The sequence below is a fragment of the Silene latifolia genome, chromosome 7 (assembly GCF_048544455.1).
Source record: "Silene latifolia isolate original U9 population chromosome 7, ASM4854445v1, whole genome shotgun sequence".
Classification (NCBI taxonomy): domain Eukaryota; kingdom Viridiplantae; phylum Streptophyta; class Magnoliopsida; order Caryophyllales; family Caryophyllaceae; genus Silene; species Silene latifolia.
Window position 1 is genome coordinate 70,970,497 of NC_133532.1, and position 20,812 is coordinate 70,991,308.

General features: G+C 36.3%; 1 long non-coding RNA gene across 1 annotated transcript; it reads right to left on the bottom strand.

Annotated features, from left to right (window-relative positions):
• Positions 1-10,103: 10,103 nt before the first annotated feature.
• LOC141591133 (uncharacterized) lies at positions 10,104-12,224 on the bottom strand. Its single transcript, XR_012520677.1, has 3 exons — positions 12,116-12,224; positions 11,909-12,016; positions 10,104-10,178 (listed from the first exon to the last, which is right to left on the bottom strand). It is a non-coding gene; the product is annotated as an uncharacterized LOC141591133 (long non-coding RNA).
• Positions 12,225-20,812: the final 8,588 nt, after the last annotated feature.

Here is a 20,812-nt window from a genome sequence, read left to right on the forward strand (position 1 = left end):
CGTACTTGCAAGTGATCATATCGAGAGTGGTTTCCTCGATCTGGAGAATAACTGATTGACCGGAATTATCTACCATAGATACCTTCCGAGCGTGGCCACGCATTTCCAGTTCATTACTCCTCGAGTAGCCCTGAGATATTGTTATAACCCTGACAAGGGGTGGACAATTCCTATCGCACTTATTCCCTTCGACTAGCCACAGCCATCATAACCCAAAATATGCCCATTTGACCCCATTTACGAAGGTCGTAGTAACATAAATCAAAGTTAATCTCAAACTGTGCTACCTTAGGCGAACAGTCATTAGTCAAAAGAATCGACTCATAATAATAATATAGTAGCTCTCGCCACGAACAGACTATATAAATTTGCCAGAGCTCTATAAGCGGTCATAAGGCCCGACAAAGTGTTCTTAACAGTCTACCTATGTGATCGACTAGTCATCTCACATGACTCCATGGCACTTGAACTTGCCATCAATCGCATCACACTCTAGTCACTTCGAGACGTCACCTCATGTAAGTGACTATGGGCGAATACAATGCTAATCCGTGTTCACTTTAACGGGGTTCAATTGTCTCTACAACCCGTTTGGATGTAACAAAGCATAAGGTGAGTTAATAATAACTCAAACGATGAATGTCAACATCACATTCAGGTAGTCAATACCATATTACAACCTTATGATGTATATCGTAAGTGTGTAAACACTAGTCGATTGCAATAGAAGTTTAACATACCATGTGTCCATGTGTTCATACTTCTTGTATTGCACTTTCCTTTATATTCATGTTATCTCTCATAAGATGAACCTTACCAAGTACACATCTAGGTTCCCATCCTAGATTTGGGTTCTTTATCTTGAAAGAACTTTCTAGTTGTTTATCACATATCCAACGAATTATGGTAGATGATATAACTTGTACTGGTCAAGTATTCTACCAACTCGCAATGTACCGTGTATTTGTTTTGTAGGATCTTGCAACAATTGTCAAGACAATTAGCCTAGCACTTCTCATAAGTCCTAGCATATTAGAAAATACTAGTTTGAGTAACTTCTTACTATAACTAAGTATATTTCAAACTTCTTATTTCTCTTCAAGCTTAATTAGCATAGGATCTTCATAAATCCTTACGCGTTTTCGAACTTTAATATGTGCAACTTCTTGTCACATAGCAGGGGTGTTCTGTCAAACACTAGAATAGCTCATTAGTTGTCCTCGAGAACTCATGACGATTCTTCTATGGCTTACCAATGAGTCATCATACTCTGAAGCATATGATTCATTATTGGACATGTGCATGATTATTCTAATGGCGGAAACATTAGTAATTTTAATCATGTGATCAACCATTCTTATGTTCATTGAATGACCATGACAGCTTATGGTAATTCCATTTTCATCGATATGAATAACCTACGTTTCTCGTTGATTTGATGTGTATTACTCAATACCTATCCAACATCCCATGATGTGATTGGATTCATCATAGTCCATTTTCATCCAGAATTGAAAACTCAAATACTTCTTTGTGAAGATAGTACTGGCTCGTCATTCTCAATGAGTAATGAGTTATAAATTTTACAAGATGATTGCTCCCACTAAATCTCATTATTTCACATGATAATTTCAAACTCCCACTTAATTCCACATGTTTCGCAATTGACTACTCAATCGAAACATTTCAAGAATTGAAATACAATTTGCTTTGCCAAGCTATTAGGATTAAAACCATATATGCTCCCAGCATATCCTTTCAAAATACCTATTTTGAAAATGTTTCAGTCTTAAACTTATGGAAAGAGATTTTAATCTCTAACTCATTCATTTCTATAATGATGCGTAGCAATGTCATTATTTAAATGTGAAATTCCATTTAATACACGTCCTTCTCAAAATACCCCTTTCCGGAAGGAGGTTTAACCATTTCATTTTCATAATGAGTTTAAGTAATGACACTAGCGTGGTTAACAATTAACTTAGCTTCTGTGGATATCGACATATCTTCCTTTGCAACTTTTAATCATAAATCTCATTTATTTTCAAGGATGCAACTTTGTTTCATTTAGGCTCTTAAGTAAATATCAATATTGAAACTCTTGGTCATATGTTGTTCATAAACTAGCCAAATATCTTGTTAAGACTTTTCTTTAGTCATTTTCTTTCAAAACTTTCTTTTGGTCTCCTCGTGTAGTTATCTTAGGAACATATTCTTTTGATTACTTCACTTGGTCTCTTTTGTCATGTAGATCTCATCTATTCGAGACCATAGATCTCAGATCTATTCGTGTATACTATCTATTTAGGTGTACAAATCATTCTTTCTTTCGTAGATCTCATTTACTCAAGTATACAAATTATTCTTTGTATTCTTTGTGTCTTCATTTTTCTCCCACTCTATCTTTAGAATAAATACACTAGATATTCAAAGATAACTTATGAGACACAAGTGATGATTTCAAAGTAAAGGGAATAGATTGACTAATAGATTTTTAAATTTGATGAGTGTACTTGGTAATTGACATTTCTTTAGGGGAGTTCATCAACTCAACATCTCTTTATAATTTATCATACACAAGCCTTAAGCTTGTGGACATATAATGAATCACATCATTATAGTTGTCTATTGGATCACTTTAAGTAGATGATCATATGTTTCTATGTGCAAGCATATAAAGACGAATTTTTAGAACAAAGGAATACGATAAAAAGGGGTGACTTGGGTTGCAAACGAAGCCCCATAATCCAAAATACAACCATTGTTTAGAAAGGATCAACCATTTCCATGTCGAACACGGAAATCAAAATAGTTCTAAAAATCCGAAACATAACTTAAAATAAGACAACAATAAAAGCCAAGCTTCATTGGTAGCTACTCCTAGGTCCTTGATGATTTCTCAAGCTTGCTTTTCCTTTCCCTTGTCTTTGCTTCGAGGAGGCCCTATTTACAATAAAAAGGGGATACATTATCTCAACTTTGTATCAAAATACCATAGTTGAATTAGAAACATAAAAGAAAGGATAGTCAATTACCTACTGGAGTTATTTTTCCAGCTTTGATGTCACCAAGGTACTTGGAACAATCCTCTTCCAATGTCCAACACCATTACAATAATGGCATTTGTCAAGAGGACCCTTCTTGGTCTTGGAAGTGCTAGCTTCAAAAGTGTTAGCCTTGGTGGACATGGGAGCTTGCCTCTTACCTTTTTCCCATTCTTTTTGCACTTCCCTTTGCTCTTAGTGCTTATATTAAGCATGTCCTTAGGTGGGTTAACATTTACCCCATGTCTCTTTCGGCTTGCACAAGTAACTTGTGCAACTCTTCAAGAGACACGTCCTTGTCTTGCATGTTAAAATTCACCCGGAATTGAACATATGCTTTGACTTTGGATAAGGAATATAGAATCCTATCTACAATGAGCTCTTTGGGGATTTCAACCTTTTGAAGTTTCAATGTCTCGACTAGCTCCACCAATTTGAGCACGTGAGGGCTAACCTTTTGGCCCTTCTTAAAATCAAGATCAAAGAATGCCGAGGCCGCCTCATATTGGACGATCCTCGGAGCTTGCGAATACATTGTCACAAGTTTGGAATAGATTTCATAAGCGGTGCCCATTTTAAAGGCTCTCCTTTGGAGACCCGCCTCCATCGCAAAAATCAACACATTTTTTATAGCGGCGGACTCTTTGTGGTAAGCCTCATATGCTTCCCTAGTGGCGGCACTCGACCTAGCATTAGGTTCGGGTGGAGAGGCCTCGGTGAGGTAACGAAGCTTGTCGTCACCTTGGGCGGCAAATTTAAGTTGGGCATCCCAATCGGAGAAATTTGACCCATTCTTTTCAAGTTTACAATGATCTATGAAGGATCGGAGCCATGAAACATTAGTGAGAGGTGCGGCGTTGGCGTTTGGTGCAGCCATTTGTTATGAGAAATAAAAGTGGTCTAAAAAACAAAAATAGAAGGAATAAAACATTTGTCGTTTATACAATAATTATAATACTTGTAAATTTAATTTAAACAAGTTTTATTGCATTTATCTAGTGACCTCTACCCAACTTGATAAATGATTCCAAGACCCAAATTCATATCAAGTTGAGGTACGGTGTGCCGAAATACCCTTTATTAACATAACTTGGTGGATTAACTCTTTAATCGATTCTACTTTTAGAAATCTTGGTCGATAAAAATACATTAATATTTATCTCTAGCCCGAAACACATCCGGAAATCGTCGTGAATACTTTCGTTGAGTTCAATCCAAATTTCGAATAAATGTGTCCATGGTCCAAATTCAAATTAACTTAGGGCACGTTGTGCCGAAATACCCTTTATTGACATAAATTCGGTGGATAGACATTTATCACCCACTTCCCCTACGTAGCAAGGTTTGTACCCCGGTAAGGCCGAGTGCACTCCCTCACGAAATAGTCAGGAACACAAAGGCTATTAAGCAGTGAACATATACTCGTCAAAGACTATAAAGACCTATCTATGACAAACACAACAACCTGCAAGAAGTATTCAATACTAATTCCATTTCAAGCAATATTAACAATATTAAAGGTTTCAGGGAATCTAGGGCCGTTTCTACAATATAAGAACCCATCCAAATCAACCAACAACACATGTGAAATAAAAACATAATAAATGGCCTAAAACAAGAATAAGGCCAATTATCCAATTCACACATTAATTTCATCCAACCGAATTTTTACCCGCAACCCCCTGCGGCAGTGCGGGTTCAATCGCGGCTGACCAATCACACAAGTGACTGACATCGAATCAGTCAAAGGGACTAAGGCTCAGTTTTCGGCATAATCATCCAAACATTACAATTATCGCTATAAAATTCATTTTAAGCCTATTCATTACAATTTCATATCATAACCTATCCTAACATGTGCAAACTACCAATATAAGCATAATTTTACCATCAACATTATATTTACTACTAACAATATTCATTTCTTATGATTACCCATATGTTACTTATACTAAATATAACATTAATAAACCCGAAACGACGAACATCGCATGAAAAATCGCGAAAACAAGCAACGGGCCGACCCGGGCCAAGCACGGGCCTGCCGCGGCCCGTCACGGGCCTGTTTTGCTGCTGTGAACAGTACCACGGGTCTGTGAACAGTACCTTTCTATAAATTTTTTTGATAAAACGACGCCATTTACTCATACGGTCTCCGAATTGAGTGATTCAAGTGGCTAAACCACCTAATTTTTCGATGCCGTTCAATCTGTCATATTTTTGGAAACATTGGAAAACGTCTCGGTCCGGTACTGACGCGTTCCAGCCAACATGCGGACTTGTCACAACACATAGTTATTCATCCAAATTTGTTCTAAACAATAATATACAAATGGTTAACATAAATTAAACATAATCATACTCATCTTACTCCATTCATTCATTTATCAACAAGATCGTCTCAAACAACAACAAATAACAAATACAACTACTCAAATAACATTCACAAAATCATACAAAAAGCAAACAATGTGACATTTATTCGTCGAGTAACTCGAAATATGTTACCTTAAGCTAGAAAAAGGCAAAATAACCCTTGAGAAAACTCTAAAAACAGTAGCTACCCATCATCCTCTACTATATAGGAGTCCCATATATCATCCTCATAATCTTCACCTATTAAAAACAACAAAAACACAATAATAATTACTAAAACCGAAATTATGCCCAAAATCATCTTAAATCGGCATAATGAAAACTGAAATTAAAACATACTAGGATGTAGATCTTGAAGAGAGGATTCCGAAAATATAAATTTTGCGAAAATCGGACTAGAAACGAAGAAGTTATGATGAAATTACGATTGTAAGTTTTTTTTTTTTTTTGTTGATTTCGGTCAAGAGGCAAAAGAAGCCTTAGGAAGAAATAGGAAGGAGGGGGAAGAAGGTGGGCCGTGGAAAGGGAGAAAGGAGTGGGAATTTGGCGGAATTTCATTAGTCGGTTTTGGCTCGTTTCGACGATAATTTCGACGATAATTAGAACCGTTTGTCAAATGCAAATTCCGACAATGCCAAAGTTCTTAAACACGAGATTAAAAGAAGATTGAGTACTCATATGACCCATTTCCAAAATCGTTTGCCCAATTTTCACAAGAATCGCCATTTTCCCCGATATGCCCTTATTTCGAAATAAAATGTTTTTACATGGTTTAAACTATTTTTAAACATTTCGAAACTATCAAAATAAATACTTTACTTCAAAATATAATAGAATTATATTTCATTGAATTATTATTACTTCAAATACATTAATATTAAATTCAACTTGATTAATAAATTACTTTCGCTATATAATAACGGTCCGAAATTACGGGGTGTTACAATCATCCCTCCTTTTAAGAAGTTTCGTCCTCGAAACTTGCAAGTAGAAAATGAAAATACAATAAGGACGAACTCAATTTTCCAAGGGCGAAAATCAAAACATTCAAAACAAATTGGAATTTCAAAAGATGATCCTTCGAAAGGGGTTAAGAAAACTTTCAAAAGCACAATGTCCATATCAAGGGAATGAGAGAACTCTTGATGCATGCAAGCGCTATCATTCGAATCAAGGACAAATCAAAATACGAAATCATTCGCCGATAAGTGCAGAACTAGTTATCAGACGTCTCCAATAACGAATCCTGACAACGAATCAACGCCAAAACAAAATGAAAGCGAAAGGTCAAATGAAATTGTTATAGAAAAATGGTAAATTATTTTTCAAACTTTACCAGAAGTCAAGTTTTCCAAACATAATACAAATTTTAACAATGAATCAAAAAGTTAACTCACATTGGCCCGAAATTACACAAAACGAAAAATAACTTAGGTATCAAATCGAACACTGAGGTTGAAAGAGAGTGGAAAATCATTTTCAAATGTTATAGAAAGAGGTCAATTTGTAGATTTAACTCCAAATTTAAAATAATGAACCAAAAGTTCACTCAAACAAGATAGAATCTATGCAAGATGGAAAAACAACTCGGGAACGAGAAGTGCAACTCGCGATAGGGAACTCACACCCAACAGACAAGAAGGAGTTGAACTCTTAAAGGTGGAATTTTTGGATGAAGTCAATAAAGATGTCAACGAACAAGACACTTTACTCAAAAGGTCAAATGAGTTCCAAAAAGGCGAACTCAACGGAACAAGCCAGAATAGCAAGAATGACAATTGTCGGAGATCGGAGTTAGGAAGATCGGTACATCGAGAAAGGTTCACTCAATTTCCAACCACAGAGTCATCCTACTAGGTCCTCCGAACATCAACAGGGCAACAACCAGAGGCCACACTAATCCAAAGAGCCATCTGAACCACTCATCGACAAGTCTACTTATAAGCTAATCCTTGAGACAATCATACTCTCTACAATTATAACTTAACAATTTTCCCAATCAAAATGTTTCCACCAATATCCTCCACCGAACAAAATCAAAATCCAAAGTCGAAACTAGTAACAATATTATACCCTTACTAATATTCAATATTTCCAAACGCATTCATGCTTGAAACCAACCCACAAGCAACAAGTTGCACTATCCAATCCATAATTAGCACTAACTATAAAATAAATGGGTTCATCACACAAATCATCTGATCGGTTTACTCAAGATTCACTATCCTACTTCCCAACAATACTCCAATTCCATTAGAAAGATTCCTCAAAGGATTAAATATAAGGTCCAAACTTACAATAACATTCCACAAACTTAGCTATCAATCCCCAATACCGTAAAGTAAGGCTCAAATGACAAACGAACAATCCCCGAACGAACAATGCCCAAAACAAATCCAAGATAACCATAGAAGTACTCCACCAAGGTAAACTAATCCCATTAGTCTCATCATCAAATCGAAACCAAAGTGAGTCTTATACCACCAAATCACGCGAACCTCAAATCGCAAGGAGACTACAACATTGCCATCATAAGAATTCCATCAAAAATCTAGCTCTCATATTACATGGCCAAATACAGACACAAACTCCTACACCAATTCCCGACAAAAATCAACATACAAAAATCCTCAAATCACATCCCACTAATTCTGTAAACATGGTCAACAAGGTACCAACTATACTAAGTAGATAAGGAGTGATAACGGGATAAAGAAACGGTAAAATATTTTCGAAGGGTGCATGAGCATGACAAGTTAGGAAACTAAGGAGTCGGACCGTAAAGATAACGGCTGACAGAAACAAGAGGTACTCGAGTTAAGAAGATATCTCAGGCAAGAAGAAGATACGTAAACTTCGGCATAAAAACAGGGTTCAACGAACACTAAAGAGAAGGAGAGGAGAACAGAAGCGGCATAATGAAAAGGTTACCGCTTAACCAAACACTCCTCAAAGCTTATGATCGCTATGTTAAGGTTACATCACTAAGGTGCTCAACAAAGACTCAAAAGTCTACCAAATCATAGGACTAACAAGGACTCCACAATGGTAGGTTTTCCTCAACTCAATTGGTTCCAAGAGCCAAAATCAATTCACCACACAAATTCATTTGTTACCATCCAAGTCCCAAAGTATCTCCTTTACAATTCTCGTCATCGAACTTCACTTGCTATGTCATCCCCAAGTACCATGGCTTGTTTACACTATCATCTCACCACTTCGTACTTCTAGTCTCCGATACCATAAATTAGAATCGCATCTTTGAACTGACGAACTACATCGAACAACTTTCTACCAAAATTCCCAAATTCAGATATAATTAATAAGGTCAACCACGTGTTCTCAAATTCCAAAAGGTCAACAAGGGCTACTCTATACTAGATTTGGTCAACTCAAAAGGTTTAACAAACTAACTAATTCCAAAGTACGATACCAATCCATTAAGCAACGTCAATGTCCTATTGTATTCCTTTCAAGGCCTACAAAGGTTGGGGCTAACTATCCTTCCTTTAATTCTACACAAGAAACATCGAGACTCTCAAATGAAGTAGCTTAGGTTCACTCCAACTTATGTGCTAAGGTAGTACCCACGCTCAATCACCTATAACAAACAAGCTCTCATTAGACATAAATCCCAAGGTGTTTCTCAACTCACTAGGCTCTCACATCAAGCACAACTAACAAGACTAACCAAAGGATCCCAAATTATCTTCTCATATACAACTCAAACCTTAAACAATCAATTTTTCAACTCGTTCACGCCCTCCAATGATACATTCACTCACCCCAAGGTACGAGGCTCAGTCAAAAACATTCTCTCAAAACCGAGTTCTCTTGAACAAGGGGACTATCCCGCGGAATAAAAGAAAGGTGTCCACAAGGACTCTTATTATAAGAAGAAAACGAACCAAGGATGAATCGGGAGAAAGAATAGAAGAGTAGTTACCAAGGCGAGAGAAGAGGAATTAGAAAGACGAATAGACAACGAGATTGAAAGATTAAGGTAAGGTACACTGAATACGAAAAGAAATATCGAGAAAGTGGAAGCATCCTTCATTTGGCATAACCAATCTTCAACATTCGGCAACGGCCACTCAATCTTGGTCACCAACGAGTAATATCACGGTCATAGCTTCAACGGCACGAACATTAATAACTAACAATTAACAAACCTAGCTTGTAGGATTGCATTATCTACGTTTCTTGGAGGGGCCATCTTGCAAAAAAGAACATTGGTTAGCACCTAACAAATAGCAATCACAAAGAGACTACAACATAAGGTCCTAAGTCTACCCATCCTACCCATCTCTCGAGTTAATTATTTGAAGGTCAAGTTATTTATATTGGGGTGCACAAACGTGCGTCGGGAGCAAATATGCTCTGATACCAACTTTGACACCCTCATTTTTAGCAATAAATAAATAAACACGTAAATTCTACAGAAAAACTGACAGGATATGTTTGTAATTGGTTCAACTAAATAAAACCTATAATTTTAAAAACTTTCCTAAACCATTCACAAACATTTCCAAATGAAGAGTGCCAAAACCTGCAAATACTAACAAACTAATTTACGTAACCATGCTAAAGTCGCGAGAGTAAAGTGATACAAACATAAGTAAAAGAGGGAGACATATGTCCCTCCAAAATATAAACACAACCATATGTTTAAAGGTTTATTACATAATATAACCAAACTAAGTCCAAGGTTCTTTTGCTCACTAGCTCGTCCGTGTACCCCATTTAATCATCATCAACCTGTCAATCGCATTTTATACAAACACGAAAGCCACAATTCAGTGGGGAGTAACTTCGAGTCCTCCCAGCCACGAAATGTCATATTTAATGTAACATGTAAACAACATCATAAATAAACTAATTATCGAATATTCTAACATATGAACACTAAACTGACCAAATTAAACTATCATGTGAAACATATAACAAGCAGTAATCCAAACTTTATCAATTGTAACCGGCTTGCATCTCACCTATTACAATTCATAAAATCAGCATACAAGAAAGGGCAATATATCAAAGACAGGCATAAGTTATTAGCACCGTTAATAGTCACTCTGTAACTCGAGTCTATACCACGAGGTAGGGAAGGTAATCAAACCGGTATCTTGGCTCAGAGGTTCTATCAAAACATGGCCAAGACACAACACAACCCTAGTACTAAATCTGCACAGACCTAGACATGCGGATACACACCACCGCACCCAAGACCCACAATTTTTTTAAAACAAAGTGAGTACCCTAAGGAGTCCACCAAAGGGTTGGCTAGTACTTAAGCTGACCACTTACCCTCAAAATAAGTAACGAGGTCATGCCCCAACTTGGATATAAACCCACCAAGTCAGGAACACAAAGGCTATTAAGCAGTGGACATATACTCGTCAAAGACTATAAAGACCTATCTATGACAAACACAACAACCTGCAAGAAGTATTCAATACCAATTCCATTTCAAGCAATATTAACAATATTAAAGGTTTCAGGGAATCTAGGGCCGTTTCTACAATATAAGAACCCATCCAAATCAACCAACAACACATGTGAAATAAAAACATAATAAATGGCCTAAAACAAGAATAAGGCCAATTATCCAATTCACACATTAATTTCATCCAACCGAATTTTTACTCGCAACCCTGACCTGCGACAGTGCGGGTTCAATCGCATGGTGACCAATCACACAACCGATCGACATCGAATCGAGTCAAAGGGACTAAGGCTCAGTTTTCGGCATAATCATCCAAACATTACAATTATCGCTATAAAATTCATTTTAAGCCTATTCATTACAATTTCATATCATAACCTATCCTAACATGTGCAAACTACCAATATAAGCATAATTTTACCATCAACATTATATTTACTACTAAAATTATTCATTTCTTAAGATTACCCATATGTTACTTATACTAAATATAACATTAATAAACCCGAAACGACGAACATCACATGAAAAATCGCGAAAACAAGCAACGGGCCGACCCGGGCAAAGCACGGCCTGCACGCTGCCAAATCACGGGCTTTTTTGCTATCGTGAAGCAGGACCACGGGTCCAGGAACAAAGACCTTTCTATAATTTTTTTTGATAAAACGACGCCATTTACTCATACGGACTCCGAATTGAGTGATTCAAGTGGCTAAACCACCTAATTTTTCGATGCCGTTCAATCTGTCATATTTTGTAAATATTGGAAAACGTCTCGGTCCGGTACTGACGCGTTCCAGCCAACACGCGGACTTGTCACAACACATAGTTATTCATCCAAATTTGTTCTAAACAATAATATACAAATGGTTAACATAAATTAAACATAATCATACTCATCTTACTCCATTCATTCATTTATCAACAAGATCGTCTCAAACAACAACAAACAACAAATACAACTACTCAAATAACATTCACAAAATCATACAAAAAGCAAAGAATGTGACATTTATTCGTCGAGTAACTCGAAATATGTTACCTTAAGCTAGAAAAAGGCAAAATAACCCTTGAGAAAACCCTAAAAACAGTAGCTACCCATCATCCTCTACTATATAGGAGTCCCCTATATCATCCTCATAATCTTCACCTATTAAAAACAACAAAAACACAATAATAATTACTAAAACCGAAATTATGCCCAAAATCATCTTAAATTAACATAATGAAAACTGAAATTAAAACATACTAGGATGTAGATCTTGAAGAGAGGATTCCGAAAATATAAATTTTGCGAAAATCGGACTAGAAACGAAGAAGTTATGATGAAATTACGATTGTAAGTTTTTTTTTTTTTTTTTGTGGATTTCGGTCAAGAGGCAAAAGAAGCCTTAGGAAGAAATAGGAAGGAGGGGGAAGAAGGTGGGCCGTGGAAAGGGATAAAGGAGCGGGAATTTGGCGGAATTTCATTAGTCGGTTTTGGCTCGTTTCGACGATAATTTCGACGATAATTAGAACCGTTTGTCAAATGCAAATTCCGACAAAGCCAAAGTTCTTAAACACGAGATTACAAGAAGATTGAGTACTTATATGACCCATTTCCAAAATCGTTTGCCCAATTTTCACAAGAATCGCCATTTTCCCCGATATGCCCTTATTTCGAAATAAAATGTTTTTACATGGTTTAAACTATTTTTAAACATTTCGAAACTATCAAAATAAATACTTTACTTCAAAATATAATAGAATTATATTTCATTGAATTATACTTCAAATACATTAATATTAAATTCAACTTGATTAATAAATTACTTTCGCTATATAATAACGGTCCGAAATTACGGGGTGTTACATATTTTGTGTTGTATACAAACCATATCTCTTGTTCATCACATATACATTCTAAGATTTAGAGCTTCATAAACCAATGGCATTCATGATTGGTTTCATTTAGGATGTGAGTAGTACTCCTTACATGGCATGTAACATTAAATTGCATAAGCATGAAATTTGTCTCTTATTGCCTGTATACACTCGGTTTGTGGTGGTGACACATGTGGAGAGGCGACCCTTCCTTTACGTGTTACCTATTAACTTCACATTAGCCAAATTTGCCTTGTTTTGACCTATTTATTCTACTACATTCCATATGGCCTACCCTTGTCAAGCTAGTCTTGTTGGTATATTTGGAAGTCTTGTTGTGGTCAATTTGGTTGGTGTTGTGATTGGAAGGAAGGAAGAAAAAGATGAACTGAGAAATAAAAAAAATGAAATGAAAAAAATATACGAAAAAAAAGAGAAAAATGTTATTATAAAAGATGGAAAAGCAGAAATCTCTTATTACTCCTATTCTTATTCATTTTCATATTACTTAAGGAGAAGTACTTGTTGATGTGAGTGAGTGTGTGCCATAATTGGCATGGTGTATCATCCTTCATGTTGGGTTGGAAAGTGGAATATGGTTACTTTTGGTTTTGATCGGTGCTAGCTTGGGTTTTACCTCCACATATCCAAATTATTTTGCCCCTTCTTACCTAATTACCTTACCTCACATTCATATGTAAGTCCTCGGCATGTGTTTTGGACCTCGATTGGTTGGAGTGTATATGTACGGTAGCTAGAGATATCTATCATGTTAGATTGCATGCATGCTTTTGTAGGTCGTAGTTAGGTGAGTGACTAATTTTATTCTCTCCTACAAAATCTCTACTCCTCTTGGTTTGTATTACACACTCTATATTTAGAGCTTGCTTATGTTGAAATCGTTCTTATACTATAATATGTGCTTTGATTGATATTTCTTGCCTCAGATGATATCATTCTAGTTGTTTTATGTCTGTTCTCGTCTTTTCGATGATGTTAAGAGGGGGAAGAAATGCTCATGATTTAGTATTTGCCTAAGCTTGCTCCTTGTCAAGACCTTTAATCTCTTAAGGTCCTCAGATGCTATACTTTGTAGATAATTGTTTGATCTTGCATTGATCTTTATTATTAAGATGACGGTATTATATTGAGGGGGAACTACATACTTAGTCACAATTTTAGGAGACTTGCCATCATCAAAAAGGGGGAATTTGTTGAACCATATAGGATATATGTTTATGTTTTGATGATGTCAAGAGTGCTTTATATTCTATATACTTGTTGCGCGTAATTGGTTGTTTAGTCTTTTAGATTTGACTTACTAATCGAAAGCACTAAGGAATTGTGATGGAAGTATGATGCGTTTATTTCATGATCAAGCCCTCAATCACGGATCAATATTACAAGATAGTGAAAGAATTATTCAAGCATTCATGAGAAGATGAAGCTCAATTGAAGATTGATCAAGCTTGGATGATGAAGTAGCCTACACTCGAAGATCTCCTAACGAAGATTAGAATAGCGTAGGTGATTATCTCGTAATGGTAATGTAAGAATGAGTTTCTTAGACTGGTAAAATTATAGCCTCACAGCTATAACATTGCTTATATAAGAGCTCAATGTTATAGCTCTTCTACTATAACATTGAGATGTGAAGTTTATAAAACACACGACAAAATAGTTTTAAAATCGTTTTTGGAAAACCGTTTTAAATGTTTTAGTAAAAGTATTTATTTTATAAGGGAGCTTATTTTAATATTGAGTATGGTTGTACTATGAGCTTATAATTAGTAATTCTGATTGAATCAACTTATGAGTTGAGTCATCTTGCTAATTAGGGTTTATAGTTTCTACATACTCTAAAATACCCTAAACCTAATTTATCTTACCTAGGGTTTTCGTGAAAGAGGATTGGGCTTATGAGTCGTTTATTCCTCATACACGGTTACTCTTTGCACAAGTTAGGGTTTGAGGTAAATCTTTATAATATTTGATTAGAGATTTAATATCTCTTTTATATTATTTTGATTTATTCTTTCCTAACTTATAAGATATTATTTTTGTAAAGATAGAAGGAAAAGATTGAGTAAATCTTTAAAATAATATTTGGTTAGAGATTTGTTATCTTTTTATTATTTGATTTATTCCTTTCTATCTTATAAAAATATTAGGGATGAATAGTGCTGTGTGAATAGTACCCGTGAACAGTGCCGTGTGAATAGTAAACGTGAATAGTACTTTCCTTCTTGTACAATAAGTCTTTGCTTGGATAAGGGTTTAGGTATTAGGATAATATTTGTTAGAGATTTCTTTATCTCCTTATATTATCTTTCCTAATCTCCAAGATATTGGTGAGTTGTTAAGATAGGAAAATATTATTTATTAAGGCAAGTCTTGGAAAAGAATTAAGGAAAGATTTAACCTAATTCCTTCTTGCTTTACAAGACACCACATGGCATCTAGGGTTTTTAGAAAACCGAAACCCTTGCTCCTCTTTTACTATAAATACTCCATACTTTACATCATTAAAGTTAAGACCTTTGAACATAACTTTCATATATTTTCACAAAACAAAAACCGTGTTTTAAAGCAAGAAAACCGTTTTGTTTATTTTCGAAAAAGGTCGTGTGAATTATAAACTTGTGCATTCGTTCTTTCATTATCGTTATAAGATAATAGTGCTTAGTTGATTTCTTAACTTGTTCATTAACGTGAACCATTGTTAGAATCATTAGTGCTTTCTTATTAGCGTAAGTTAGTCACTCGAGTATTTAACGGTACTCATTGAGTTCAAATGACTATAGTTAGTTGTACGAGTTGGGTTAGTAAATTTGTAATCCGTAGAAAGGTACTAAATTTATTAATCGAGAATAGTGGACGTAGGTTTCGACTTGTGAAACTGAACCACTTCAAAAATCCGTGTGTCTCTTCTTGTTTCGTTCTTTCGTTTACTTTGCTTTCAATCGTTAGTTGATTAGTTAAAGTTTAATCAATAAACTTTAAATAATCAATTACATACGCATAATCGAAAAAGTTTTAAAAAGTTTTAAATCCTCAATTCACCCCCTCCTCTTGAGTATTTTGGATCAATAGACTCTTCACCTTGGGTTATTTTGCTTTGGAAGAGTTCTAGGTTTAGGGTTTTCTCTCGGTTTAGGAATTTCTCTGTGTCTATCATGACTGTTTTCCTTATGAACAGGTTTACTAGGTTTAGGTGGATAGGGGTTTTGTGAAGTGTTAGGTTTCTTGGTGTAGTCAAAAGCCATGTCATAGAAGCAACAAAATTTATTGTTCCTTTTTTTGTTGGGTTCATTTATGGGGGTTTCATCATCCTTGACGACTGTGTCAACATTTTTAGCATGGTCGGCATTTTTTCGAATATCGTGAGCCTTTTTGACACAATGGTTTTGGATGTGACCCGTATGACCACAGTAATTGCAAATCAGGTATTCAGGAAGATCAGGTGTTAATTTGCATTTAGAGTGATCTCTACGGCCTTAGCACTCATGTCCTAACCCCATCTTCATATTATTGTCAGATTGTTCGGTTAGGAAGTTTAGGACTTTTGTGCTACGTTCCCACTTATCATGGACCTTCCTAGCATGTAGAAGTAGGTCTTTTAGGGTTTTAATCTCTTCTCGACATTTCGTGTGATCTACATCATTATCTTTCTTAAAGTTATCACGAAAGTCTTGGAATCGTTTGTTAAGAAGGAATACAACATCGGAATGTTGTTTCTTAACATGGATCATGTCGGTCTTAGATTCCTTTATTTGCTTTGAAAGGGAATCTATCACTTTCTTTTGGTCTAAGATCACTGCTTCATCAGATGTGACCTTAGTTTCCAAATGTTCTCTGGCTTTTCTAAATTCTAAAGTTATAGCTTCTTTAGCTAGAACTTTGGCTTCAAGATGCTTGATATTAAGCTTTAGGTCTGAGGTTATAGCTTCATTAGCTATAACTTTGGACTCTATTTCCTTCTTTTCAGCTATAGTAGAATCTAACATTGTTGCTTTCTCAGCTATAACCTTAGATTTTAACTTCTTAGCTTTGACCTTCAGAGTATGATTCTCTTCTGCAATTTCGAGAATCTGTTCCTTTAGATATTTTAGCTCCAAGTCCTGTTCGTGACATTTATCGAGAAATTGTTCAAAGAATTCAATTAAAGCACTTTTAGACAATTTCTTAACGCGTTTTTTAAGCTCAAGATAACTTACCTCTTCATCGTCATCTTCGTCTGATTCTCCAAGAAAGCAATAGTTTGAGTGTGAGTTTGTGCTTTTATCGTCGCTGTCGGAGATTAGGTCAAGACTAACACTGCTGAGACAAAGGTTGGCTACTTCATCGTCTTCAGATCCCTCGTCATCTTCTGAGTCAAGGTCTCCCCAACACGAAGCCATCATTACCTGTTTGTATTCTCTCTTTGTCTTCTCGCGTTTTGTCTTGTCCTTGATCTTCTCCCATGTTGGAAAATCCTTGATCATATGACCAGATTCTCCACACTTGAAGCAACCTCTATTTGCGAAAGATGACTATGATTTTGTAACCTTTTTGTTGGATGACTTGTTGTTGTTGTTGCAGGATGATTTTGTTTGTTTGTTTCGAAATATTTTATTTTTGAAGCGGCATGCAAACAAAACAGTCTCATCCTCTAATTCAGAGTCAACTTCTTCGCTTTTCAAGGCCATACTCTTATTTCGGCTAGGTTCGCGTCATCTTTGTTAAGAGTAATTTCATGGGCCATTAGAGCACCGATGAGTTCTTGATAGGATAGGTTTTCAAGATCTCGTGATTCCTCCATTGCAGTGACTTTAGCAGGCCACTTCTTAGTCAGGCTCCTAAGAACCTTTCTAGTAATGTCCTCAGTACTAAATCTTCTACCTAGGTTTTTCAGTTCGTTTATCATGCTTAAAAACCTTGCGGACATACTATCTAAGGACTCATTAGGCTCCATAATGAATAGCTCATTATTTTGCATAAGCAAATCTATTCGGTGCTTCCTAACAATGGAAGTACCTTCATAAGCTAGTTCAAGCCCATCCCATATCTCCTTGGCCATAGAGCACGAAGAAAACCGATCAAACTCTGTAGAAGTCATTCCGTTTTGTAGGAGACTTATTGCTTTGGAGTTCTTTTCGGCCTTCTTGTAGTTGGCCTCGACATAGTCCTTTTCTTTGTTTTCATAGGTAGTGCCTTCCTCAGATGCTACAAGAATTTTGTGCGGTCCGTTTTGGATAATCCTCCAGCACTCCCAATCGTGACCTTTCACATAGTGAGTCATCATGTTTTTCCACAATCCATAATTCTTCCCATCAAAGACGGGACACTTGAGATATTTGGAATCCATTTATCACGTGATAGGCAGCGGAATATAAAACGATAAGATAAATAAAAACAAGATAGATCAGCCTCTTTGCGGTTAGGCAATCAAGAGCACGAGGCTCTGATACCAATTGAAGAGTCTATCGATCCAAAATACTCAAGACGGGGGGGGGGGTGAATTGATTATTTATAACTTTTGAAAGCTTTTTCGATTATGTGTATATAATTGATTATTTAAAGTTTATTGATTAAACTTTAACTAATCAACTAATGAACAATTAAAACAAAGTAAACGAAAGAATGAAAGAGAGGAGACACACGGTTTTTGAAGTGGTTCAGTTTCACAAGTCGAAACCTACGTCCACTATTCTCGATTAATAAATTTAGTACCTTTGATGTGACCATAATTGGCGCATATTTAGCTCCCGAATTAGCCTTGTTCCCATGCTTTTTAGTGCTTATTTGGGTCATTTCTTATCTTTAGTTCTTTGTTTTGCATATTCTTTGAGATTTTGATCCCTTGGTAGGAAAGGAGTAAGAATCTTGCATTTTCATGGCAAAACGAGACTAAATTGATCGAATTCAATGACCAAGCATCAAGGAGAGACAAGATTAGAAGGCCTTTGTACATATTATAGTAGAAGAGCAAAGTTGAGAAAGGATCCTTGAGTCCCCAAGGAAATCCCCAAGGAATTTATGAAGAAAAGGGAAGAAAAGAAGAAGATTTGTTGCTGACTGACAATCCGAGCGGATTGTCACCAATCCGCCCGTCCCGCAGCTGCACAATCCAAGCGGCTTTGCCCTATTCCGCTCGGATTCCACCTCCACAATCCGACCGGATTCCCTTGAATCCGCTCGGATTCAAACGTCAGAATCCGCCCGTCCCAACCTTATTCCGCCCGGATTCCAGCACAGCACGAATTGTCTTCTCCAAGCTACGAAGAAAGAAGCCCTTCTCTCGAAAAATACCGGGTCCTCCTTGCTCAATCTAAAAAGTGTAATTACTAGTTTAGCCCTTAGTTAACCCTAATTCATCCTCCCTAATTTCCACTATAAATACCCCATTAGTCTAATTAGAGAAGCATGTTATTCTTATCAATAATTAGTGTAGTTAATATCAATCAAATCTCTCTTTAATATTGTAATTAAGTATTAATCAAGTTTCAATCCAAGTTTTAGTTCTTTAATCTCTATTTTGTTCATCCTTTATTTTGGGTAATTGAAGATTATTTGGGTAATTGTTGGGAGATTGACAACCTCTCAATCAAGAATTCAAGTACTTCTTTTATCTTTGCTTTATTATTGGAATCATTAGTAGGTATAATCTCTTAATTCCTTTTTAATTATTGTTAATTACTTTCATTTATTCATCATGTTTCATATTGTTGGTATGATTGACAACCTTGCTAGCATGATCAACATGATAATGAGTGAGTAGTCTCTTAGATAGGGTTAATGGGTGATTAGGGGAAACCAACATGGGGAATGATTCATGCTTAATCTAATATGCTTTCATGTTTTATTCGCTTGCTTGTTTTGATCTCAACTCATGCACATGTTGTTTTCAATGAGACTTGTAAGACATAACCCAACTCGAGTCTCATTAGACCATGCATGTTGTTGAGTAGGGAAGATTAAGTCGACTTGTAGGTGTTGTACAATCTAATCGATTCGGCTCCGGGACCCAAACTTTCCTAGGATTGTAAGATATAACCCAACTCAATCCATCACAACAATAATTGCTTGCTTATAAATTGAGAACATGTTTGTATGATCATATCCCATGATTCCCCTATGATCCCATGACACCCTAGTGCCTTTAATCAATTGTTTACACCCCTTTATTTCATCTTGCTTGTTTATTTTCATTGATATTTTAGTTTAGTGACCTTCTACATCAACCCAATTTGTGACACCCGTCCCTTGGGATCCGACCTTTACTTGCCTCTTTACTAATTGTAGAGTTGTTTGTGAAGCTATAAATTGTGTTTTGATTCGACCGCGTCCCAACGACCACATCTTAATTTGTTAACACTAAGCGGACTCGCATCAAAAATGGCGCCGTTGCCGGGGACGGTGTTTGTTTGATTTAGATTTCTTTTTATTGTCATTAGTTGTGTCTTTCTTCGCCTTGAGGAAGTAAAACTCCTCAAGGATTGTTCTAATTGTTTTCGAGTTGTTTGATATTTTGCATGTCTAGAAGGTTACAAGGTGATTTGTTACCTTTTGACCGTGAAATCGAAAGAACCTTGACGAACAATAGGAGACTTGTTAGGAGGAATTTAAGAGGTATTAGTGAAGTTGTTCAACCCACTAGTGAGTTTGTCAATCCTTTCGCAATAGAAGGAGAAGAGAACCCATTACACAATACCCCACAAAATCCACCTACAATGCCTAAATTCTCGTCACACTCCGTACCCACCGAGGAGAATCTACCAAACGGTACTCCTACACCGCAACATCTAACCGGAAATTTTATTGCCATGTCTGCCTTCATCCAATTAGTTGAGAGGAGCCAATTTGGGGGGTGCCTAGTGAGGACCCTCATTCTCATATGGAAACCTTTTGCGACTATTGTGATGCAATCTCTCAAACGGGCGTGACTCAAGACCAAATTAGATGGGTCTTATTTCCTTTTTCCTTAATCGGCACCGCGAAGCAATGGTTAAAGGGCCTTGATAAGGCCACCCTTGGAATAGATTCTTGGAAGAAGTTGGCTCTAGCTTTCTACAAAAAATTCTACCCACCGGAAAAGACTAAC